At 36.1% G+C, this 6,002-nt stretch overlaps 1 pseudogene across 1 annotated transcript; it reads right to left on the bottom strand.

Moving 5' to 3' along the window:
* Positions 1-5,522: 5,522 nt before the first annotated feature.
* LOC308516381 (ubiquitin-ribosomal protein eS31 fusion protein-like) lies at positions 5,523-6,002 on the bottom strand (annotated as a pseudogene). Its single transcript has one exon. The product of its transcript is annotated as a ubiquitin-ribosomal protein eS31 fusion protein-like (transcript).

Raw genomic sequence — 6,002 nt, 5'->3', positions numbered from 1 at the left:
TTATTCATACTTTTAAAAAATCAACCTTGCCCAGCCAGTGTGCTCAGTGGTTGAGCATCGACCTACGAACCAGGAGGTCATGGTTCATTCCAGGTCAGGGAATATGCCCGGGTTGCATGTTGATCCCCAGTGTAGGATGTGCAGGAGGCAGCCATCTATGATTCTCTCTCATCATTGATGTTACTATCCCTCTCTCCCTCTCCCTCCCTCTCTGAAATCAATAAAAATATAATATAAAATAAAATCAGCCTTAAGCTTGCTTCTTTTTTGTGGATTATTCACTCTTTAGTAAGTACTTGACTCACCTCTGAGGATTTTTTGACAGGAATACAAAAGTCATGCTTACTTTGGTCTTTTTGAATTCCTCTTATTAATTTTTAAAGAGTTTCTTTTAACCTGGGTTTCTGAACAACTTAAAAAATTGTAACTAAGCGATAACATTTTTTATGTGCAATTTCAAAAGAGCTTTGAGGGGACTGATTTATTTTTTAAATCTACAAAAATTTCTGGGCATTTTATTTTTTAATTTTATTTTTTTTAATTGTCTTTATTTGGTTGAAGTGTCTCTTGTGTAAAGTGAAGCAGGCCTGTACAGACCGGTTTGGGGAGGGAGAATTTTTTTTAGACATCTAAAATAGCTATTGCTAATTGTTCTTCTGTACAAAAAAGAATACAATTAAGAACATTATTTCATAAGTAATTTTCATTTTAAGATTCCTTTTAAGTCATATTTTTTATAATATTTTTTTCCTTTTAATCTTTTTTTAAAAATTGATTTCAGAGAGGAAGGGAGAAGGAGAGAGAGATAGAAACATCAATGATGAGAGAGAATCATTGATCTGCTGCCTCCTGCATGCTCCCTACTGGGGATGGATCCCGCAACCTGGGCTTGTGCCTGGACTGGAATTGAACCTGGGACCCTTTAGTCCACAGCTGACACTCTATCCACTGAGCCAAACCAGCTAGGGGCTTAAGTCATACTTTAATTCTAGTTTATTAGTAACTTGAAAGCAAATAAGCTAAAAATGAGACAGTAGGTGTTTGAGGTAAAATAACCTTAAAATCAATCTCAGAAATATAATTTACTTACATCACTTTAAAGCTATGTAGAACGTGAATTTTTATTTATTATCTGAGAACATTTGATATTAATTTATTAAATATTAAGTGAGTATCTATTCTGTGTCTGTCTCAAAGGAGACAAGTTAAAATACTATTTGAATTGCTGTCTGCTGAAAGGTGGATACCGCGAATGATAAAAACATAGAAAGCAGCACCAGATTCAGAGTTAGGAGGGGAAAGAAGAGTGAGATTCCTGGAAGACTTTCCAGTCATCCTTGGGAAGAGGTAAGCCGATGCAGAGGACACAGAGGCATGAGCGGGCACTGGCAGTCAGGGAACTAAGTGTCGTGGGGCGTGGCTGGGGGTGAGGAACAGTGGCCAGGAGAGGCAGGAGACAGGAGGAGAGACTGAGGCCATACTGTAAAGGTTCGTGCATGTTGACATTAGAAAACACAAAATGCACAATTCTGTAACATTTGTTTTTCTTAAAAATACCAACTTAAGGATTTTAGGGTTATCATCCTGGGTCCTTTCAACCAAGAAAATATTTAGGGTTATCAAGTGATATTTTGGACTTCTATCCTCCAAAGAATAAGTGAAATAAACACTTATTCTTTTTCTCTCTCTCTCTCAAATAAAATAAAAACATATTTTAGCAAAGAGTATGTGGTGAAGGCCTGGGGTGGGAGGCGGAGGCAGGCTAGAAAGGGTCCACGGGGAAAAAAGAGGACATACTAGTATGTAATACTTTCAACAATAAAGACTTAAAAAAAATATATATATATGTAATAAAAATTTTTTTAAGAAGAGAAAGAAGAATATCAGACTATTTTTTAGGACACTGGTTTATAAAGTCCAGAGGTTTTTTGTTTTATGTTTGTGACTGGAACACAATGCGTTGCATACCTTGCGGTACAGTCATGTGATTTGTGTCACAATAGACACAACTGACCAGAAATAGGACACTAGAAAAGGGAATTAAAAAACATTTTTTTCTCAGTTGTATGTTTGCCTATAAGAAGTTCCTTCCTGACGATTTGGCTGAAATGCAGGGAAGCATGGATAAAGAAGAGACACTTTTCCAGAGCGACTTCAGGAAAGTGACGCAGGTAGTGCTCTAACCCAGCTGGGTGCATGTTTCCTCGCTGCAGGTCTAATCATGAGGAATTGCAGTCATTCCTTGAACACTGATGATGTGATATCTGCTGGGTAGTGGATAGGACGAGGTAAATTGTGAACAGGTGGGGCTGTCTCCTCGAACAAGGCAGGCAAATTCCTATGATGCCAGGACACAGGGGACAGTTTCCTGAGTGTCAGGTCATTGCTAATCCTGGCCCCACCCACTAGAAATGCCGAAAAGGCAGGTTATTAAATAGAGGGATAAGCAACTATATAATCAAATGCTCTATGGCATAAGATAGTGGCCACAAACATTAATTAGGGGACCATTCTCCTGAGCCTTCAACTTAAACACTGAGCAATTTCCTGTCCACCCCTGTGTGTGATCTGGTTTGAATCACTCTGTGTCAGTTCTACACAGAACTACTCCAGTATGGCTGAAGTGACTAATTCATTTTATGGGTCTGCCCTGGGAAATACGGGACAGTATGTGTGTATGTGTGTGCGTGTGTGTGTGTGTTTCAGCAAATGCCACAGAACAGTGTGTGAGTGATTTTGATTTATATTCAAAATGCACTATGGGGTTAAAAAAAAAAAAATAGAACCAAATAGACATAACAGACATTGTGGCCCAACCACTAAAACCTTAGAAATTCTGACTTAAGAGGCCTAAAGTGAGGCTTAGGCACTGTTGTTATTTTTGTATTTTTAAATAGATAAAACATGGATAATGTCATAAAATTAAATGGTACAAAAGAATAATAGTGACAATTAAGACTTCTTCTCATTTCAGTCTCCTAGTTGCCCTCTCCAGAGGTAACCATGACTTCCAGTTTCTTGGGTGGCCTTCCAGAGGTATTCTGTGCATATAAACACATAGTAAAAAGTTCCTCCCCCTATGAAACAAAAGTAATAGCATTCTCTACCCACTGTTGTCAGCTTTGTCAGGCACAAATTTTTTACAAGCTTTCCAAGAGATTTTGAAACAAACTCTTCATTGTCACTGATAAAAGCTCTGCTTTTGTTCCCCCACAAAGCTACACACACGTCTCTTACATCTAATTTCAGGTGTTCACCAACTCCCTCAAACCCCTGGTCTTAATTCATCTGGTTCAGTGTCCTTGACCTAGAGTATTTGATCTAAGATCACCCTGAGAATCAAGTGTTGCCAGATAAAACACAAGATGTCCAGTTGAATTGAATTTCATATAAAAACAAACAATTTTTCAGTATAAGTATGTCTCATGTATTATTTGCAATATCTGAAATTAAAATTTAACTAGGAGTTCTCTATTTTTATTTGCTAAATATGGCAACCATACAGAAAATTTTGATTCAGTGGAAGCTATTCCAAATAATTCTCTTTAGAATGCCCTGTAGTACAGATGACTTAGATTACAATGACAGGACCAGGCTCTTCACACTAAAACCCAATAATCTGTGGTCTTATTTCAAACTAAGTGGCTTTACCTTGCTATTTCATCTAATGGGATAAAACTTTTTTGTTACTATGAAGTGATGATGAAAATAAAAACATATATTGAATTTTCATAAAGATTATTTTACTTTCAAAGAAGTAAAAATATCTAAAGTCTGAACTATTTTGATATTTAAAATGAGCATTAAAATCTTAACTGGATTTGGACAAGGATAAAGAGAACCAGCCTAAAGATAAGTTTTCATTACTTAAAGATGAGATTATTTAACTCATCTTTATTATCAACAAAATAATTATAAAGCATTGACTTATAGGTAGTGTAAAATCCTGACATGGAGGATGAAAAAGTATGACTTATGACTTTTTAAGTAAAAAACACAATAAATATTAAATAACAAAGATTACACCCATTAGAATCTTAATATGAAGACAATAGAAGCAAGGATTACCATAAAGAGTATGATCCTGTTACATTGGAAATGAAAAAATTATGATCCTGTTGGATCTTGAATATTCCAAATACATCTGAATAAATTCAATAAAATTAAATTTTATCATTCCATTCCAGAATTGATCTCTTTTAGTAGCTAAAGGTATATTTCATTTCTTTCACTATTACCCTGATTTGTAGCACTTGCCAATTTTCATGGTGTAAATATTCTCACTATGATTGATATAAAGCTATATTTTTTATTATTTTTTAAAATATATATTTTATTGATTTTTTACAGAGAGGAAGAGAGAGGGATAGAAAGTTAGAAACATCGATGAGCGAGAAACATCCATCAGCTGCCTTCTGCACACCTCCTACTGGGGATGTGCCCACAACCAAGGTACATGCCCTTGACCAGAATCGAACCTGGGACCCTTCAGCCCACAGGCCGATGCTCTATCCACTGAGCCAAACCGGTCAGGGCAAAGCTATATTTTTTTAAATGTTTGCAAAATTCCTGAAAACTTAACAGTTGTTTCTTGTGAGCCTGTAAAAGCTGGTTTTATTTCTGTAAGTGCATATGATACACCTGATTGGATTTCATACAAAGAAAATAACTAGGTGTTTTGTTAATTGGTGTGTATATCTTGAAATTTGTCATCACAACCCCTCCAACCCCCCCCCCCAAGCCCCTCACAAAACAAAGAAAGCAATACTTAAAATTTTTAATTAATAGAAATTTTGAATGAGTTTGGGAAGGTATAATAAACACCTGAAAAAATTTGTAGCTTTTATACTACCAGCTCTCCTGGCTCTAAAGAGAATTAAACCTAAATAAATACCTAAATGCTTTTAAAGTTGCACAGTTCTATAATAACCGGTGGGAAAGAACCTATCATCATAGAGGAGTGGAAATGAGTTGACTCTTTAAACAGATCTATTCCATTTAATTTATATGAAATTTTCTTTTACTCTTTGCCAAGTTTCATTAGAGCAATTATAGAAATGCTTTAACTGGATTCAATAACGGAGAGTAGAATCCACAAAGACATAATAGTAGGTGGTTTTCTCTCTTTTTCTTCAGTGAACCACCTTTAACTATGCTCTTAAAGTCTTGAATTTCTTCCAATTCTTGGTTTGGAAAACTGGCAGTGCAGAAAGTAGTGATGTCTGCTAACTAGCCGTGCATTCTTCACTTGGTTCCATGGATCAGGAATCTAGTATGATCCTGTGTCTGTTAAGGTGCTCCATTTGAAGCATTACAATTTAGGTGCCAAGTGCATTTCTTTGATATTCTTCTTAAAATAGTTTTAGCTTGATTCTGGCCTCCCTATGGAGATAATTCTATCTGTGGACACTGACAGTATAGTTTGAATTTTAATAGCCTAAGATATTTGAATGACAAAAAAAGGAGTTGCTATTATTTTTTATTTTTTTTTTAGTTCATGCCTTTTATTAATCCATATACAATTACTTGTCTTCTGGTTTGTTGAAGCAATAGGTCAGACAAAATTTGCCACAATAATGTCTGTTAAAGTGGCTGGCCATGAAACTCCAGCACCACATTCATCTGAAGGCCACTCCGACAAAGGTGACTGATTTTGCCATTCTCATCCTCTTTGTAGTATATTTCAGGACAGCCAGCTTAACCTTCTTTTTCTTATGCTATTCCTATGTGGGCAATCTCATACCATCTATATGTGGTGTAAGACTTCTTCCTTTTCTTAGCACCACCACGAAGTCTCAACACAAGATGGAGTGGACTCCTTTTGAATGTTGTAGTCAGAAAAAGTACTTCTGTCTTACAGTTGCTTGCCAGCAATAGGTCAGTCTTTGCTGATCAGGAGGAATTCCTTCCTTATCCTGGATCTTGGCCTTTACGTTTTCTATTGTATCTGAGGGTTCAACTGTGATGGTCTTCTCCATAAGGGTTTTCTCAAAAATCTGCAT

This window comes from Myotis nattereri (assembly GCF_964212035.1).
Source record: "Myotis nattereri genome assembly, chromosome: 3".
Classification (NCBI taxonomy): Eukaryota; Metazoa; Chordata; class Mammalia; order Chiroptera; family Vespertilionidae; genus Myotis; species Myotis nattereri.
This window is presented reverse-complemented; position numbering and strand designations above follow the sequence as displayed.